The 20799-nt window shown below is 46.7% G+C and overlaps 1 protein-coding gene across 2 annotated transcripts in view; it reads right to left on the minus strand.

The window, feature by feature from the left end:
* The window catches only part of PLPP6 (phospholipid phosphatase 6), a 126389-nt gene extending 106322 nt beyond the window's left edge, over positions 1-20067 (minus strand). Inside the window, exon 1 of one of the 2 annotated variants that reach the window (XM_086956946.1) lies at positions 19937-20067. The gene's annotated coding sequence lies outside the window, so the exon portion shown is untranslated. The remainder of the gene's footprint in view (positions 1-19936) is intronic. The other variant, XM_086956937.1, reaches the window with a different exon arrangement.
* Between the last annotated feature and the right edge of the window lie 732 nt (positions 20068-20799).

Below are 20799 nucleotides of genomic sequence, written 5' to 3' on the forward strand. Positions count from 1 at the left end.
AGATCAGTACCCCCCTGGCAAACGCTGAATATGACGTGCCAAAGACCTGCCCACGCCACCTCTTTTGCAACGCAGTACATTCCTGCCTGGTCAAGTGGGTCTCCTGCAATAATGCGATCTGTATGCCACGCCTCACCAAATAGGCGTGTACCTTGCTCCTCCGGGACATCGTGTGGAGTCCGCGGACGTTCCATGTAAGGCTTTTTAAATCAGGTGACGTTCCCATCGCCGCTGTTCCCCCTCCGTTCCGGCAGAATCATTTGAACCCCCACATCCCGGCAGCAGTCCCCCCAACATGAAACAACCCAAAAAACTTCCCCAACCCCTCTCCCCAGAACAGGACCCAATAACGAAGCATCAGCCCCCATCCAAACATACAACATCACAAACCGTCTACTACTCTGTGGTCGTCACCACAGAATGCCTTAAGGGCAATGGGGGGAGTTTCGGGCCGACCCGGGGCATGCCATGTCCCCGCTCCAGGCCCAAGATCCCGTAGAACAAATGCAACAGAGTACCTGTTAGTCCACCAGACACCCCGGATAGTCCGTTCCAGCAGGAGCCATGTGGTAGTCCCGTACCGCAAAGATCACTCGTTGAACAACCCATCTGCCGTTTGCGGGGTGACCTTCGGCCCCACTAAGCTATCCGCCTCGGACAGTTCTTCCCCTGATTTCCTGCTCTCCTCTTCTGAGTCAGAGTCCTCCAGTCCCTTCTCCTGTTGCGCGCCCGTGATGTTCGCCGTCGCCGCCAGCGCCCCCTTCCTGTCCTCCGCCATCTCGGCAGTTCGCTGTGCATTTTTGAGTTTATTCTTCTTGCGGATGCGTTGTGACTTACGAATCTGCATCGGCTTCTGTCGTTCTCGTTCTCCTTTATGTTGGCGATCTGTGCCCGCACGGTACAACTCCAGCCATGTCCACGCCTCATCAGGGGTTTGGAAGAATTGGGTCTTCCCGTCCAGGATCACCCGTAGTTTGGCCGGGAAGAGTAGCGAGTACTGGATACCTTCATTTCTTAGTTCCTTCTTCACAGCCAAAAAGGACGCCCTGTTCCTCTGGACCTCTTGGGTGTAGTCCGGGAAGATCGTGACCGGGCTATTGTCTATTTTGAAGGGGCCCACCAAGCGTGCTCTCTGAATCAGGAAATCACGATCTTTGTAGTGCAGGAGTCTGATCACCATCGGGCGCGGAGGGCGCCCCAGCATGGGCGGGCGAGTTGGGACCCTGTGTGCCCGCTCCAGGGAGAAGAACGGAGATAAGCCCTCCGGAGCCACAACTGTTTTCAGCCAGTTCTCCATGTAGGCTACGGCATCGTCCCCTTCAATTTTTTCCGGCAGGCCCACCACCCGGATGTTGTTCCTCCGGTTGCGGCTTTCTGAATCCTCCGCCCGTTTCTCCAGCGTCTCCAGCCTTTCCAGGATATCAGTCAGTTTGCGTTCCGCAGTGACCACCGCCGGCTTCAGCTCCGAGAGCAGTTGTGCATTGTCCTTAACCTTGTCTGACAGTTTCGCATGATCCGCCCTCAGCAATCCCAGTCCCGTAGCCACCTGGGCAATGTCCTGGTGAAGGGAGTCCTTGGTTGCTGCAATCGCTTCCAATATGCCATCCAGCCGCGCGTTCAATCGTTGTTCTTGCGCCGATGTCTCCAGTGCCGCAAGCGGGCCTCCGACCGTTTCCGGCGTAGCTGGCTGGGCGCTACCCCTCTCCTCACATACTGCACTGCCTTTGGTAGCCATCAGGGCTGCTGCAGTTTTCACCCCTGGGCAGCCCCAGAGCGATCGGTCAAGCCAATGGTCCCTCCGCCGGGTGGCCGCCCCCAGAGTCTCTGCTCCGGTCTGTGAGCCCTGGCGTCCGTTTAGGGGATGATCACCGCTTCTAGTGGGTGGGGCGGCTCTCTGTTCAGGGCTTCCCTCACACGATCTGGAGGGTTCCCCTCGGCCCAGTGGTACCGCCGTCCAATGCCTCCCCCCGCGCCAGGTCCAACAGGCGCTAGGGCAGGGCGTCAATTCCCTCTCCTCAGGTGCTCAGGGCAGGGCCCAGGTGTCTCTCCCCCACCATGCAGTGAGGTCAGCCCCTTCTGCCACCTCCGGGTCAGTTCTGCACTAACTACGCAATCTTGCGAGTTCGTGTGCCGGTCTGTACTTGGTGACCCACCGGTCCTGCCCAGCCAAGCTGTGTCGACCCCCTCCAGGCTCCCGATCACCGCTCCTGGGCCGGGGTCCCCCTCGTGCTATCGCCGCCGCCGTGCTGCTGCCAGTCCCACTCCTCAGCACTCGGCCGAGCCCCAGGGTCCCAGTGCCGCTTCAGATCTCCGGCACCGCAGTAGACTGCTCCCCGACGTCGCGGCCGCCAGCACCAGCCGCGGGGGGATGGGCTCTCCTCCAGCAACCCTCGGGACCGCTGGCTTCCTCTCCGTGCTCCCTCCGCAGCCTTTCCTTACCGCGCGGCAATGGGCAGCGCCCGCCGGAGTCCTCCGTGCACCTCTCACGCCGCACCTCAGCCGAGACCCTCCGCTCTCCGCAGCTCAGCTACCGCTGCTCGGGGTGACCGCCATCTTGGGTTCTTTGTCTGCCTTCCCGGTGGACGCTGCGAGCCGGTCACCTCTCCATTCCTGGCGACCTGCTGATCCTCGGATCTCGTCCTCTCGTCGTCCGGTGGCTAAGGCTCGGTGCTCGAGCTTTCTGCCCGCCCAGAAGCGCGGGGATCCAGGATAAATATGGGATCAGGCACGGAGCTGTGGGCTCACGCCGCCATCCCAGTCGGCGTCCAAGCCACGCCCCCCCCTGCACTGCCTCATGTTAGGAATCCTGGGTATGCAATACCATCTCATGGCAAGTACTTCGAAACTCTCCCAGTCTGTTTCAGCTGAGTACTCTCTGTTGAGCAGGTATGAAGCTGCCTTTATGGTACAGAAGGCAAGTGAGGTCAAAATTCGCCTGTCTCAGTCAACACGCTTTCAGTAAAACTTAATTTCTGGTAAAGAGCATACTGCACCGCCATCTGGTGGCAGCAGATAAATATGAACATTACAAATACACGAGTTCAGACGCACTCAATTTAGGCACAGAGCACACATTTATAATACAGTAAAGCCGTCTGTACATGAGACAAACACTAGCACACACCCACTACAGACAAGCAAACTAAAAGAAGTACAGACGTCCATGCAGGACATTACACAGGGGGTCACACTGCAGAAACATTAACATGTATTATAAATAAAATTCACAATACACACAAGGGCAGCACAATGACACACAGTGAACACAAATTATAAGTACACAGAAGGAACTTGAAAGCATACTGACATAGGCACATGAGCCCTCTATAGATACATACACAACAAAGGTGCACCTACACAAACACATAAAGTGGCTACAAAGAAAGGCAGTACACACAAAATATAGGTACACAGACTTTTTTTATGAGCTTACACAACAGAGATGTGCACACACACATATACACTATTAGATGCGAACTCTACAAACACAGCACTGGTGCACATACAAGGACACATAAACAATGTCCAACGTTATACACAGCAATGGCATAAATCCGATGGTCGCCTATCAGCTAGTGGCATCCTTTGCAGTCTGTAGTAATGAAGACGAAGATCCTGGTTACGGGTAACTTAAGATGGTATTTATTAAGGTAGATAGTTCCAGGTTACAGGTACAGAGAGCCCCACCAGGAGCAGTCTCCTGCTGCTCAGCCCATTCTTCCAACTGACAAACCCACTTTCCCAACACTCCACAGCATCATCCACACCAACATTCCGAACCACACTCACACTGGCTGAGCAGCAGGTAAAAGACTTCTCCTCTCCTCATATTAAACAAAAATACAATGCAATAATACCAGAGAAGAGCACATAAAGGAGATAATAGCATGCACATAAAATCTGTAAAGGTACCATTGCATATACCTGAGGATGGTTGAAGGCAAACTAGAATGGTTGAAAAGTGAGAAAACACAGAACTATGGGCTTGCAAGTTAACATCCAAAAATGCAGAAAAGCACAGGAGAAAAATGGCAATATGCATGAATGTCAACAAAAGGGCAATTCAATAGATAGCAACGACAATGTCCACCCAAGTGCATACAAAGATTAATCTAGATGCAGAAAAACAAACTCCTTCACACATCCACTTCCTTTCTATACAACCATACAAATCAGCAGACTGCACCACGTAAAATCCAACCAAACCCCTAAGGACATAAACATTCCTGCTGGCCAGGCCGTAAATGACGTGACCACAAAGAGGACCCAACCACAATGGTGCAGAGCAAACACACCACAGCAAACACATGTCCAAAGAAAGAAGGAACTCCAATCAGACATGTGAATAAAGAAAGGGTTACAAGCATACAACAGACCTCAAAAACAACGCCAAAGCTAGAGATGACAGAAAAGTACACCTACCAATCACACAAAGGTGGTAAACACGAGTGTCTAAAACAAGTCATCTCCAACACCATGCCCACGAAGGTGACAAAATATATCAACCCACAACCACAAAAGAAGTGGTAGGCAAGAGAAGCTCAAAGTCAAAGAGCCTTCTAACAAACACAACCCCAACAGTGAGAAGTACCTAGACTCCCACGACAACAGCAAGGGGTTCACTCAAAATGTGCTGCCCACAAAGGTGATGGTTGGGTGTCACCCACAACCACCAAATTCAGTGGTAGGCATGAGAAGCACAATACTAATGCGCCTTCTGAGACACACTACCCCAACGTTGAGTATATAGCGGACTCCCACGACAAGGGATCCCACCAACACAGTCCACAAAGGTGACAATACCATGTCAACCCACAACCACGAAACATGTGGTAGGCTGGAGAAGCTCACACCAAAGAGTCCTTATACACACACCCCAACAATGAGTAGAAAGCTGACTCCCACGACAACAGCAAGGGGTGCACACCAAAACACTGCCCACAAAGGTGACAATACCATGTCAACCCACAACCACGAAAACATGTGGTAGGCTAGAGAGGCACAAGGCAAAGAGCCCTCACCCCCCCCCCCCCCAACAGAGAGACAAAACTCCCAACAATTACAAAAGGGTTGACCCAGAGTGACTTCACACATAAAAGTCAACACGCCACTAACACACAATACAGATTAATGTGAAACTTAAAGACTATAGACTTAGCAAACACACTTCTCACTGGGAAACTACCAATAGTGTAGAGTCTCGTTGTTCTCAAATTTTAACAAAATTACATTTCCCGAGCTCCAAACTCATTTTTTTTTTTACAATGTCTTCCAAAAACGAAAGACATCAGGAGCAAGAGTGTCTAAAGTCTAGATAGAATGCCATGACAACAGGAAACACCTCACCAGCTTTTGCACAGGATAGCGCTCAGAAACTTTTCCATTATAACCACTTGAGGCCTCCCTTGATGGGTAGGTAATACTTCTTACTTTCCCTGTTTTTTTTTTTATTTCTTGTAGCCACCTTGGTGTCTTGCCTTTCCTCCCTAACACTTCTCTGGAGATGGGGCAAACTTCATGAAGACACCAACGAGTAATCCTTTAATTTCTATGTTCGGAGCAGTGTCGCCGAATAGCCACTAGATGGCATTGTTGAATTAAACTTTACTCCGAGCCAGCAACACACCTTAATTTGAAACTGACATGGACACTTGGCGGCAAAATACAAGCGGCACACCCAAATCAAAATTACAAGTCCACACACAATGAAAACGTCATGTAAAAGCACTACAGGCTCCATTTAAAGCACGTCCTAGTGACACATCTTCACCCTGGCTGTCTGGACACCACTTCCCAGCCGTATTTCTCTTTCCACAAAACGCTTCACAATGTGCACGGACAAAGGGTGTTCTCAGTCCGTGGGAGAAGGAAAGTGAAATCTTCCTTTTCAGATGGTTTGCAAAACCGCACGGGTCACTTAGAGCTAGATAGACTCTCATCTTGGCTGGCACATCTCAACACGAGGCCGCATCCCCAAAGGCAGAGGGATGAAAATTCCAATCGGATTCCTCCTCCCGTAAACTCCACTTGACAGCAACTCATTAGAACTCCTCTCTGTGAAGACACAATCCCAAAGAAATCCGACACAGACAGCTCCTCTTGCTTAATGCTGTCATGAATTTCGAAAGTTCAGCAATTACTGGCACACCAAGGTAGGGCCGACCGATATTATGGTCACTGGTGGGGCTCAGGGTTGCCAGTTTGCTCTTCACGTTACACTTAACTTTCTAAGTACTTCTACTAGTTAACATTCTTATTTTACCTGTTCTTAAGCTTGACCAAGTTGCACGCAGGTTCTTTTCATCCCACCCTCGTGTCGCCAAAAAATGTAGTAATTAAGACGAAGATCCGGGTTACCGGTAACTTAAGATGGTATGTATTAAGGTAGAAAGGCTGAGCAGCAGGTTCCCAGGAGGCACAGGGTCAGACTGCATATGGCCATGTCTGAACTGGGGTGGCAGAGTGGGCTAAAGAACGGTGATGGATTAAACCCAGATCAGCTGACTGGGGGTGAGTGCTTGCATTGTCAACGCTCCGTCCATCATTTCCTTTGGTTTTTCTTTGAGCAGCAGGTACAACACAGCCCAAGAGGAAGCAGCTGTCATGGGCTTAAAATAGCACCTCCTATTTAGGTTCTTTTCCAGCCATTTTAGTCCCCTGGTTTAATCCAATTGCTTGAGCTATCTTTGTTTCACCCCAGACTGGTTTTGACTGAGCTGTTTATGCACAGGTAGTTCTATACTTCACAGCTACTCTCAAATTATACAGTAGTGTTATGAAAGAATAGCACTATAACAAGTATAGCGCTGGCTGTATCACGGCTACTGAGGTAGCAGTTCTATTTAATTAACAGAGGTAAACGACAATTACATCAATGGTTTCGGAATACCAAGACCTACTGGCTATGTTGAAGTTTGTTTAAAGTAGTCATTGGTGCATCCCTTGATGCCATACTAATGGCAGAGTTGTATAGGGATATGCAGCGGCCATATAACAACATATAAATATGACTAACACAAAAAAAAACAAATGGTTCATTTTGTAATTTCAAGATACGAAAAGTAGGTCTGCACTGGTAAAATATAAATTGTTTAAGAACAAGAACTATAAATCTGTTTCTAGGTTTCTAAAATGTACAAATTACATAAAATGCATAAATGTTTGTACTGAGATTGTGCCTCACTGACATGCAATCATGTCCTGGGTACAACCCAACGTTTTGTAAAAGACAGAAGGTGATGAGTTAAACCTAGTCTGAGCGAGTCAACAGAAAAATGTTTCCTGGGGTTTAATCATCCAGGAAACAAAGGGTTCCATACAACTATTTTAAGTAAATAATGGCTCTTGACCGCTGACCTGGTTAACTCAATCAATTCATGTTGTAAGTTAGGAATATCGTAAAAAAGTGTCCAAACCCACATCCTGCCCTTTTTAATTCTGTTTAGTGAAACGTACCAGCAAGAGTTTTACTTTTATTGACTACTGACAGCCACAGAGATCTTTATTATTAAGATTCTAAGACTGAAAACGTCAGTTGCTGAAATTATTTAGTGTCACCCTGTTTTTAGTAAAGGGGCCAACAGAGCTACCACACTAGCTCTGGGTAAGGATGCAATGAAGAATGAAAAAGCAACACAATAGGTTATATTTCAAAAAAACGTATTATTTGTTTTCTTCAGTAAAAATATTATATGGGTACAAAATCAACTCAATTGATACCATATCTCAAGTACAAGGAGAAGAACATTCACTCCATTAACACAAAAGATAAAAATCTAGTCTGTATAATTATGGACAATGATTTCTTGTAAAAAATAAACAGTAAATCAGAAACAATAAATGACAATTGATGCAGACATGGACTGGTGTGTGGACGTTTCGGTCTTAATGATATTATCCCAAGACCATCATCAGGACGGAGGTTTTGTAAGGTATAGTTGACCCTTGTAGAAATGGTCAATAGTGTGACCCAGATTATGGAATAAATCAATTGTAGTTGGTTGTATCACACTGAGAATTCACAAATGTCTCTCCTTAATAGCGATATGTCAAAAGTACACAGGCCGAAGTGACATTTCAGGAAACTATGTCCAAGGACAAAACAACGAAAAAAACGAGTAGGCTTCCACCGTAGTCTCTGGTCAAAGAATTTAACGGTGGAAGCCTACTCGTTTTTTCGTCTGGAGGACTAATTAACAAATCATTTCGAATTGTCCTTGGACATCGAAGAAGCAAGACTGCTGTCCCTGAGAGTTTGTCGAGGTCCAGCAAACTGCTCATGCATTCCACGTGCGCCTCAACAAGAAGTCTGCAGTTGGTGTATGTGGAGTCAAAGCGCAGCTCTAGCTCTTGCAAGGCCCTCGAAGAAGGTGAAGGCCTTACAGAGGAGCACAGTCGGAAAGCTCTCCATAAGTCTACGGGTAAGGCCGAAAGAAAGAGATACAGTGCCATAGTGTAACACAGAGTCATCGTCCATAAAAAAGTAGAAATGCTAAAGGTAGCATCAACCAGGTACGAAGAAGCACTAAAGGCAGAGACAGCCAGGCGTATGAAAGTACTAGAATAGAGACGACCAAGCACCAAGAAAAGCTAAAGGCCACGACAACTAGGTACAATGCTCAATGTTGGGAGTGGTGATGAACGTGTGCAAGACCGTTACTCATTGTCAAGAAAGAAGAAGGCGCTGAACGATATCAGCCTGGGCGCAGCAACCCAGGTGTAAGCACACAGCTGATGCTTACAGAAGGTTCAGGTCCAAATGAGAAGCGACCATGTGAGGACAGCATATACTTTCAACATCCGTAAGTCCCAACACAAGTTATGATGCTGCTGTGTTCCTGAAACCACCACCGCCAAAAAGCAGAATATTGGCGCAAGCTGGACCACGTGGATCTAAACATTTGATGACTTCATAGATGCTTTAGAAGAAGTAGATGACAAAAAATCATCAAGTAGTTAAAGAACCTTGCAGGTAAAGCAGTGAAAAAAGTGATAAAGAAAATATCAGAAGCTGATGAAATATCATACCGTCAAATCAAGGAAAAGTTGGAAGCCAAGTTCAATACAATGGCGAATGTCAACCTTGAAAGGTACATTTTCTACCAGGCAAAACAGCAAGCTGGTGAAACGATGGATGGGTTTGTCAAAAGACTTGATACACTCATCAAGCACAGCAATTTCAATAAATTCAATGACAAAGAAGCCATGCGTCTCATAGTCATCGATGGTTGGCTCTCCGATTCATTCAGAGGACGTATGCTAAGTTAGACACCCAGTCTAGCAAAGGTACTCCTGGCAGCAAGAACAGAAGAACGTGCAGATCCATAGGCTGCTGATATGGAAGCTGGAACAACCCAGAATGAATCCGTGTTGATCATGAAAAGTAAGCAGAAACACAAAGAGGACGACTAGAAGAGGATGTCTCAGAAGAAAAATAAATTGTGTTTCCGATGTGGATTCCCATTTCCACATGACCGTAAATGTCTCGCCATTGGACAGATATTCATAGGCTGTGGGAGAAAAAACCATTTCATAAATGTCTGCAAAGCGAAAGAGAAACTAAGTACGTCACAATGAGAAGAGAAAATGGACACCAGACAGTTCTACAAGCATTCTAGCCACGCCTACAAGGCCAATCAGCAACATCAATAGAGGCAAGTAGAGACTGAACAAAGTCGATCATCATCAAATTCATCTACCAAAGACTCATCAGTGTCTTCATCAAGCGAAAGTGAAGAAAATGGATATGCAATGGTGATGTTGACCGCAGAAAGACAGGCACATGCAGGATTGGCTGCTTGCAAAGGAGAACATAAGTCAAAGAGAGTTCACCACATGAAGCAACCAAACTCATTTGGCTGGTTCCCCAAGATCACGCTAAAGGTGAATGGCTGACCTACAACTTTCATCATAGACAGTGGTGCATTGACAGCTAACACAGTTGAAAACAAAGGGGTACACATGGGCTGCTTTTATGCAATTGCAAAGTCAAAGTTCATTTGTAGCAACCATGAAGCATAAGAAAACGACAGTACAAGCACAAATTCATGTTCTCCAGGGCACTTCCTCAAGTGCATGTCTACTCAGTTTCACCACTGCTGCGGACAATGGACTGATATCCATCAACTACAACCTCAATGCACATTCTGATATAGTGAGTCAATTACGGTCGCGTTTCATGGACTAGTGAAACTCTAGACAATCAAGATGGAACTTTACATTAATGAGAATATTCGTTCTGATGCTCAGCGACACCGTTAGACTGCTTTTTATTCACAGGAGGCCAGTGAGAAATAACTACAAACATTATTAAAGCCTGACATCATCAAGCACTCTACTGGTCCAACGCCATTGGTTTCACCCATAGTGGTAGTGCCAAAAAAGGATAGTGGAGGTGCAGTGTGCATTTGTGTTGATATGCGCCAGGTTAACAAAGCAATCGAGAGAAAGACATCCATGTCCAAACAAAGCAGACATGATTACAGAGCAGAATAGTGCCAGTCTTCTCTCGTCTTGATTTGAACAAAGGATACCATCCCCTTAATCTGGAAGAGAACTGTAGGTATATTACTACTTTTCAACTCATGTTTGTTTGTTTAGATACAAAAGACTCAGCTTTGAAGTGTCGTCGACCACAGGATTTTTTCAGGATGTCATTCGCGGGATGATTCAACCTATCACTCATGCTTTTAACTACAGTGATGATATACTAGTGTTTGGGGCTACATGAAAGGAGCATGAGAAAATACGTACACAAGTATACCACCTGCTCGCTGATGCAAGTATCACTTTAAATGCAGAAAAGTTTGAGTTTTACAAAACCAAACTCAAACTCTTTGAGCATGTATTCTCTGAAGGGCAAATGACACCTGATCCTGAAAAAGGTACAAGCATTGTCATCCACATGCCCCCGCCAGATGCAACAATGATGCAATCTTTCTTACGCATGAACAGCTATTGCTCCAGAGACATTTGTGATGTTGCCATGGTAAGTGTCCAGTTAATAAACTTGACAAAGAAGAATATTCCCTTCCAGTGGTCCACTGGTGACTGAAGAAATTCAAACATGCAATTGAAAATGCAACTAAAATGTCTTACTTTGATCCACAGATCCATACTAAGATTGTAGTAGACGCAAGCCCGATGGGTCTTGGGCGTGATCCTTGCTCAACACAATGGACAGCCAAATGCTCAGAGGCACATTGTGGCCTGTGCCAGCAGAAGTTTATCTCAGACTCAACATGCCTATTCTCAGCCAGAAAAAGATAGCCTGGCTGTAGAATGGACTTGTGAATATTTTCATGTGTTTCTGTACAGAAAGCATTTCACTGACCACCAAGCTCACCATTTTCGAATATCCAAAAGCTAAGATGCCCCCTCGCATCAAGAGGTGGGGATTGCGATTGCAAGAGTATGATTACAATAATGTGCATAAGTCAGGGAAGGATCAAAACCCGGCAGATTACTTCTCACGAGTGCAGTTACAGCCTCACAGTACAACATCTAAAGCTGCTGAAGCATACATCAATTTCATAGTAAAGTCCAGTACTCCTGCAGCTCTATCAATTAAGCAGATCATTGCTGCTACAAACGCAGAGAGATATGCTCACACTCAAGAATATAATTGCAATGCAATCAAGGAGAAAGCATACACCACCTCTTACAGATGACTGAAAATATTTAAAAAAATTAAATGTGCAGGAAGAACTTTCTGTCACTCAAGAAGGTATCATACTATAATGTTTGAGAATTGGCATATTTGAGAGCTTGAGACAACAAGTTGTTGACCTGGCACACAAAGGACTTTGTGGCCCTGTAGCCACCAAGAGAGCCCTCGGAGACAGTATAGTTTCCTCGCCTTGACAAATGAGTCAAGAAGGAAATGAAGCATGTCACCCGTGTAACTGCTTATCTCCCAAGACAACACAGCATCCACTAAACATGTCTGACCTTCCTAAACAAGCGTGGGAGAAAACTGCAGTTGATTTATTTGGACCTTTAAAAAATGGCCATCATCTCATGGTAGTTATTGATAAGTACTCCTGTTTTCCAGTGAAGACAAAGTCATTGAGAGGCTGCTGGATGATATTTGTGCAGCGTGGGATGTTACCTACATTCTCAAGTTTGACAACAGTCCACCCTTCAATTGCAGAGAGTTTAAAGACTTTCTTGGTCGCTTGAATGTCAAGCATCAGAAAACCACAGCTCTCTGGCCACAGGCCAATCGTATTCTTGAACGATAAACGGGCACCCCTCGAAGGAATCAATCTCAAGTCAGCCTTATGTCCAGGCCTTTGTGCCTATCGGTCATCTCCCCATTCCGCAACAGGTGAAAGCCCTGCCGCCTTGCTGTTCGGTAGTGCCACTGGGACAAAGCTACCACATTGGACCATGAGCAGAGTAATAGACACTGTTTAGGTTTGTGTCTAGGACACTTCTTGCAAAAGCAAGATGAAGGCATAGGCAAATAAGCATAAATGAACTAGGGGCACTGTTTTCTAAGAAGGAGACCGGACCCTCGTCAACAAAAATGAAAATGCAAAACTGACGCTCCATTTGATGCTGAACCATTGTGAGCTGTGACAACTAAAGGACATATAGTGACCGCTCAACATCCCAGCACGCCCATTACGAGAGACTCATCACATTTTAGGCATCAGCCTCGATGTTTAGGGACTCCAGACATCACGAGTGATACAAGTCCAACTGAGTTCCCAAGTCAAGCATTTGAGTCTACATCTACGATGCCAGTGCAACTCCTTCAACACTTATGACTCGATCTGGAAGATTAGTGCGAGCACCTCAATGACTCATTGAGGAACTCTAATGTATATATGTTGTCCATACTTTTATTTAACAAAGGGGGCCTTACAAAGTTATGTAAATCGGTTAGGAGGTGTCTGGGTGTGGTCAATACATTCATGACGTAGTGCTTTCAGTTAATGGTTGCATGCCAAAGAATAAAGACTTGTCTATGTGTGGTCATTTGCATGCTCCAGAGCTGGGATAGACGCAGCAGATACCTCAAATATATCATGGCTGACAAGAAGGGTGCTACAGAGCAGGACAATTATGGAAATTAATTTTGGTAAAAGCTTTATGGTAAAGGGGTTGGCCCCTCATTTTAAAATGTCAATCATCTAACAATGCATTCTCGAGTTACCAATACTGTATCTGTTTAGTGGTCCAATGTTATTTGCTCATGGTACAAGATATTAAGGATGAAATAGCTGCTTTAACTTCACCCCCAAAAGGCCCTCTTAATGGTTGAGACACTACCAGGTAACAATGATAGTCTCATGTATTTTGGGAACTGTGGTCAGACTTTGCTTCAATTTACTTAATTAGATTGACACCTATGAGCAACGATTTGTAAGTAAAAAGTTCAGTAATGGAAATATTGAATTTCTGATACATAGAGTGAGTGGTCCACCTTAAACCCAGCCCTTCTAGCTAATTTTGGAGCAGGTCCAGTCCTTCAGTGATTCAAAGAAGGGAAAACTGCCTTTTGTGTACGAAACTGTTGTGAGATTATAAGATACATACCTCTCCCAAAAGGGAAGCAAACTTTATAAAAGTTTTTAGTCTCCCAACTCAGTAAGTCAAGAACAGATTAGATGAGAATTGATCACTCACTTGCAATAGGACAGTGGTACAAATTAAATAAAAGCAGATAAGAACTCATTCAAGGGCCTTCTCGGGCAGGAATCCGATTGCGCAGACAGCACTTTGTGACATACTGCCACAAATACCACACTATTAGAACTCAAAACGAAAACTCTCTGTCAATATAATCTCTCATACGGAAGCCTTAAGCAGCTATTGAAAAAGGCAATAGGTAATTGGTCAATCGAAACAAAAATATCTGGCTTAATTCAAAATTAAGGCACACAGCAAGCTATTCATAATGAAGCTATGAATTAACAAAGCACCATCTACATTTTATTGTTGGTTTTTCAGGAAGATAAAATACTCAGTTTAAATACCTGCCCTTCTATTTGACATAGGGGAGGTAACACATCCCTGGAGATTCATGAGCCTAAGTTCGTCCTGCCGTTTTTGATTTTACAAAAAAGTGACACTTGCCTATGTTGTATGCTGCTGCTTGGCCGATGCATTTGGCCAGAAAAAGTTTTAAATTCAAACATTTCGGAAAGCGAATCTAAGAAGCTGCATAGATGCACTTTGTGTGTTTTAACAGCACTGAATTCCCTTTATCAATTGAATTTGTCAAGTTCATGAACGTGGTTTTTAATACAGTGGATAAAGTTTAAGCTACTGATTAAAATGATTGTAAATACTGATGGAGCAAGGAATCATGAAAAAGAGACTTGCTTGAATGCAATCCTCTCGATTAACGGCAAACCGTGTATTAAAATTTGTATTGTGGAACTAACATGCATTCACACGACATCAGAGTAATAGACCGAAGCTTGCCTATGTGTTTTCCTAACAAATAACCCGAGAGTGAAGCTAAGATGGCTGCTAACTGAAATTCTTTAGTGTGCATGCGTCAACTGCATCTACGTAGTATGACGTTACTTTGCTTGGGGGGAAACTTTTTGCAGTTGCGCTTAGCTAATAAAATGGCTGATTTAAACTCACATGCTTGCCAGCTGCTTGCTGGAAAACTAAAACACAGCTATTATGCTAATGCGGGAAGAATAAAAAGAAGTAAATGGGATTAGAGTAGAGATAGGTGGTATAAAGTAAAATCATTAATTTTTTATTTTAACATTTGTCTTTTTAACTCTTTTAATAGTGCTTTTTATGGGCCTTATGTCTCAAACTACAATCTGTTTCCTCTTGTTTTGCTGAGCATGCACAGTGAACCCAAAGTGAAAAACACGATGTCAACTTGAACTCCGTTCAAGGCTGCAGGTTCCAACTTTCGTGGGAAACAGAACGACATTCTACAGAAAGCATGAGAACTACCTTTTTTTCTTCTTCTAATATGTGACAATTACATTGTGAATATGGTTGGGAATAAAGACTGATGTATAAACCTTAAGGGGTGAGATTCCAAACAAAGGATTTAAAGAAAATATTAGAAAAGAAGCATGGTGTGATAATCACCTCCCCTTGCCTGTCCAATCAGATTGTAAATACTGATACATTTAAACTCGTTCCGTGAGTCGGACGGCCCCCGGCCGTCCGACGTCACACTGGGCGTGTACGGAGGACGGCCTTCGGCTGTCCGAAAAACACCCACTCATTAATTTCCCAGCACCGCAGCGAAATTTGCGCCGCGGTCAAGGGGTTAATTATCAATAAAATGCTTTAATTATCAATAAAATGCTTTTCTTCATTCTCCCAGATGGGGAGACCTCAGAAAAAACACGGTGTTGCAACACAGTCTTAAAACAAAGTAAGAATAGTCAAGCTGGAGAGGATGTCATATACCCCCATGCAATCTCCATGCTTTCTCCATCCATGACAAACAGGTGACAATAAAAGTCTGCACATTCCCACAAATTTCTGTTGTGTAGTATGTAAATACATACAACATCCACCAGGTGGTTCTCAAGTGCATAGGCGGAAACCCTGTTCAACTTACAAAGAAAACAAATTAAAAAGAAATCCTTTTTAGTGAATCAGCATACCATCGTCCTCAAAACACGCTGAAAATGAAAATTCACTCGTACATGTTAAATCACTCCCAAACCATGCATGAGAATGTTACGGAGGCTAGTGCTTTCTCAAAGTCTCTGAGCAAGACCACTGACTTAATGTCAGTGAAATTGCTCTCCCACCCTCGCAGCTCCACCATTAAGTGAGGTGCCCCTGCACTCTTGAGTGTTAGTGATCGAGGCCCTCCTCCACCCGCAGGTTTCCCTGCGCCTCATCCCTGGTGGTCCAGTGGACCTCTGTCTCCTTTCTCTCAATCTGCTCCTTCACTCGTTTTTCTACCCTTTCTATCTTTCACCCTTCTGCACCTTTCTGCATCTCTGATCTTTTTTGCCTTATTTCTGCCCATATTCCCTTTCTCTCCCTCTGCTCCTTCACTCGTTTTCACTCGTTTTTCTACCCTTTCTATCTTTCACCTTTCTGCATCTCTGCTCTTTTGTGCCTTATTTCTGCTTATTTTCCCTTTTTTCTTTATCCCTTCTTTCCTCCCTTTACCTTTCCCCGCCGCTGCTGCCCCCGTGGCCCCTCTCCCCCCAGCGCGACCGGCCCAATCCAGCTCCTCTCCCCGCTCCCGCCTCCCAGCTGTCCAGCCCTCCACGACCCCTACTTAATGGCGGCCGCTAGTGCACCGAAGGCGCGTCAAAGGCAAGCACGTCTGCGACCCGTCCGCGACCAGCACCAGGAACCCTGGACCTCCGCCACGCGAACGCTACGACCCAGCAGCACTCCACGCACTCAACCCAGGCTGCAACAACAACTGCAAGCTAGCATCACCAGCCGACACCCATGGACCCTTCAGCTGTCACCGCTGCCGGCACACCTGCAGCACCGCCAAGAACACGGATCCAGCACAACCCGCCCACAAGAACACAACCAAACCGAAGACCCTGCAATGCATCCTCCTCAACGTCCGATCCCTCCACAAACACGCCACAGAAATCCGGGACCTCCTCGACAGTACCACCCCGGACGTAGCATTCTTCACTGAAACCTGGACCAACGCCACCTCAGGACCGGACATCGCCATCGCCATCCCCCAAGGATACAAGATGTACAGGAAGGACCGCCCCACCCACCAAGGAGGAGGAATCACCATCGTCCACAAATCCAGCCTCCACCTGAGCACACTCCCTGACGAGTCCACAGAACTGATGGAACACCTTCACTTCAAGATACTGGCCAGCCCCACTGCCGCCCTCCGAGGAACCCTCATCTACCGCCCCCCTGGACCCTTCGCCAACTCCATCACGGACATTATCTCCCCGCAGACCATCGCATCCACCAACTACACCCTGCTGGGAGACCTCAACTTCCACCTAGACAATCAACTGGACCCCAACACCACATACCTCCTGGACAACCTCCACAACATTGGACTCTGCCAGATCGTGACCGAGCCCACGCACTCAGCAGGACACACCCTCGACCCCCTCTTCACTACAGGAAACTCCATCCCCTTCAGCCACACCACCGAACTCCCATGGACCGACCATTGTTGCGTCCACTTCACCTTCAGAACACCCACCATCCACAGACACCAGCACCTGCTTCCACAAAGAAACTGGAACAAAATCACAGACGACCAGCTCATCTCCTCACTCAACAACTCCACCCCAACCATCGCGGAAAACGACGACCCCAACACCGCAGCCCGAACCCTGCATAGATGGATCTCGGACAGCACCAACACCATAGCCCCCCTCAAGAAAAACAACAATACCCGTGCCAAGAAAGCCAGATGGTTTACCACCGAACTTCAAGAGTCCAGGCGCACATGCCGCCGCCTCGAAAAGGCCTGGAGAAACACCAAATCCACAGAAGCCCACAACAACTTCAGAGCCGCCACCAACGCTCAGCATCAACTCATCAGAGAAACGAGGAAAAAAGCGATTGAAGACAGAATCTCCACCCACGCACACAACAGCAAGGAACTCTTCAGCATCATCAAGGAGTTCGCCCAACCCACCAGCGAGTCTACCGACATCCCTCCCTCACAAGACCTCTGCGACAAACTCAGCACCCTTTTCCACCACAAAATCAAGAGCATCTACGACAACTTCAACGAAGACAACCAACACACTGAACCCTCACCAACCACCCCCGACACCCGGAAACCAGCGATTGATGACTGGACAGCCCTCACCACCAAAGACACACTGAAGACAATCAAGTCAATCCACTCAGGGGCCCCCACGGACCCCTGCCCCCACCACATCTTCAACAGAGCTGCTGACACCATCGCACCCATGCTCTGCCACACCATCAACCGCTCCCTGGTGACCGCCTCGTTCCCCGACGACTGGAAACACGCCAAGGTCAACCCCCTCCTGAAGAAACCCTCAGCGGACCCCACCGACCTCAAAAACTACAGACCCATCTCCCTGCTCCCTTTCCCAGAGAAAGTCATCGAGAAAGCCAACAGCCAACTCGCAACATTCATTGAAGAACACAACATCCACGACTCCTCCCAATCCGGCTTCAGAAAAAAACACAGTACGGAAACCGCCCTCCTCGCCGCAACAGACGACATCCGCACCCTACTGGACAAAGGAGAAACAGTAGCCCTCATCCTCCTAGACCTATCAGCGGAGTACGACACAGTCTCCCACCGCACCCTAATACTCAGACTCTACGACGCAGGAATCCAGGACAAGGCCCTCGACTGGATCTGCTCCTTCCTCTCCGGCAGGACGCAACGGGTCAGACTCCCCCCTTTCCTCTCAGACCCCACACCTACTACCTGCGGAGTCCCCCAGGGCTCCTCCCTCAGCCCGACGCTCTTCAAAGTCTACATGGCTCCACTTGCCCCCATCGTCAGAACCTACGGACTCAACATTGTGTCATACGCAGACGACACCCAGCTCATCCTCTCCCTATCCATCGAGCCCAACACCGCCAGACGAAACTTTCGAGAAGGCATGGAAGCCGTCGCCAAATGGATGAAAAACAGCTGCCTACAACTAAACACCAACAAAACAGAAGTACTCATCATGGGCCCAAACCCCGACGCCTAGAGCGACACCTGGTGGCCCACCGCCCTCGGAAACCCGCCAACCCCCACAGACCACGCACGCAACCTGGGAATCATCCTGGACTCCGAGCTCAAAATGGACCGCCAGATCAACTCTGTCTCATCTTCCTGCTTCCATACCCTCCGCCTCCTTCGTAAGACCTTCAAATGGATCCACCTCGAACACCGAAAGACAGTCACTCACGCCCTGGTCACCAGCAGACTCGACTACGGCAACGCACTCTACGCCGGAATAAACAAAAACCTCATCCGCAAGCTACAGAACATCCAGAACGCCGCCGCAAGACTGGTCCTCAACCTACCAAAACACTGCCACATCTCCCAGCACCTGCGCACACTCCACTGGCTCCCCGTCGAGGCGACAATCACCTTTAAGATGCTCACCCACGCACACAAGGCCCTCCACGGCACCGGACCAGCATACCTGAACAGCCGGCTCAAATTCCACGCACCCCAAAGGACCCTACGATCAGCCCAGCTCTCCTACGCCGAGGTCCCCCGCACCAGAAAGACCAGATCGGGAGGCCGCTGCTTCTCCTTCCTCGCGGCCAAAGCATGGAACGCCCTTCCGCTCCACCTCAGACAGACAACGTCGCTCCCCATCTTCGCAAGAAACCTCAAAACCTGGCTCTTCGACAGACCCCCTCCTTGATGGAATGGAACTTACACCCCCCCCCCCCCCCCCCGCCCTCCGCCACCTTGAGACCCTTATGGGTGAGTAGTTGTGCTTTAACAAACTCCTGATTGATTCGATCTTAGGACGGGGGTCAAATCCTGAAGGAAGAAGAAGTGCCAAGCTAATGCAGAAGACGTCAAGTTCGGGAAGACCTGTACTCTCTGCGCTGCACTAATTCAAAACAAAAAAGTAGGATTTACTCTGAATCTTAAACAGGGGCCTGAATGTCATACAAGAAAAGATTAATGGAAATAATATTTCAAATTAAAAGTCGGCATTCTTGAGCTCAAAGCGAATTGGTGTTTGAATACGACCAAACATTCAAACATGATATCTTATTATTTAAAAAGCAGAGCAATTCTGCACAATAAGTGTCTTTAATTTTTCTTTTTCAGCAAGTCTCACTGGAAAGAAAAGCCTATTCCATTTCCTGTAGACCAGGACGCAGAAGCAGGTGTGTCGGCAGCAGTCAGCGGACACTGAAGAACGGAAATACATTTCAGAGGACCATGGATAGACACTTATATCAAAAAGAGGGGGAGAGAAAGACTGAATGTTTTGGGAAGATGGGTATTAAGCTTGCAGTGGAGTGTGCCACTTACTGCGCCTACCTGCTGCTGCACCAGGAGGTGGTAGGATGGGAGGAAGAGCTCCCCGCCAGCCCTCTGCCCACAGGTAGCCTGAGATTAGCACCCTGCCGCAAGGGACTCTAAGTGCTGCACCTTTCTCTGACAGCTCGCCCAAGCAGGATAATGCGCGATTGCCCGTATGCTCACGACGAACAGCGTGGCCATGTCGGAACTGTCAAACGTTGTATTCGTGTAACTGATATGTATGGATACATCTTTAATTTACGTATCTCATAATGTACACTTTGAAACATTCACAGCGCTATCTTTTTCAAAACGATGTTGAGTGTTTACGATATGAGTCTACGTTCCTGCACACAAAAAATGGGGTAACATGACGTGTTTTAACAGTTCCATTAACGTAAAACAATGCTGTATTCAGCAAATTATTTCATAATATAGGAATATCGCGCCGATTCTAAACGGAACTGAATTCCTCGGAAGCCACCTTTCTGTTAACACGGTTGGACAAACTAAAAGATGGCGGCTCTAACTAGCTAAAAGACGTCGTTGCAATGACAGGTCTTTGACTGGTCTTCCGAACACCACAACAGGCACCTTCACAGTAGACACGAACACCTAGCATTTGGGCGAAGAGAAGCCCATCTATGAGCCAAGAAAGAAAGTTTTCATATTTTTAAATCAATGGGCATAACTCTATAATTATTCTGCATATTTTGTACAAATCATATTTTTAGTAGAGGTCTTATATTTATATGTTAACCAATATCACATTTTGATAAGAAAAGCAAAAGATGTATGTGAAATTTTCACAAATTAAAACATGTTTAGATTGTAGCACCATACCTATGCACTGCACGGGTGAAATAGATGTT

Source organism: Lissotriton vulgaris, chromosome 1_1 (genome assembly GCF_964263255.1).
Source record: "Lissotriton vulgaris chromosome 1_1, aLisVul1.2, whole genome shotgun sequence".
Taxonomy (NCBI): Eukaryota; Metazoa; Chordata; class Amphibia; order Caudata; family Salamandridae; genus Lissotriton; species Lissotriton vulgaris.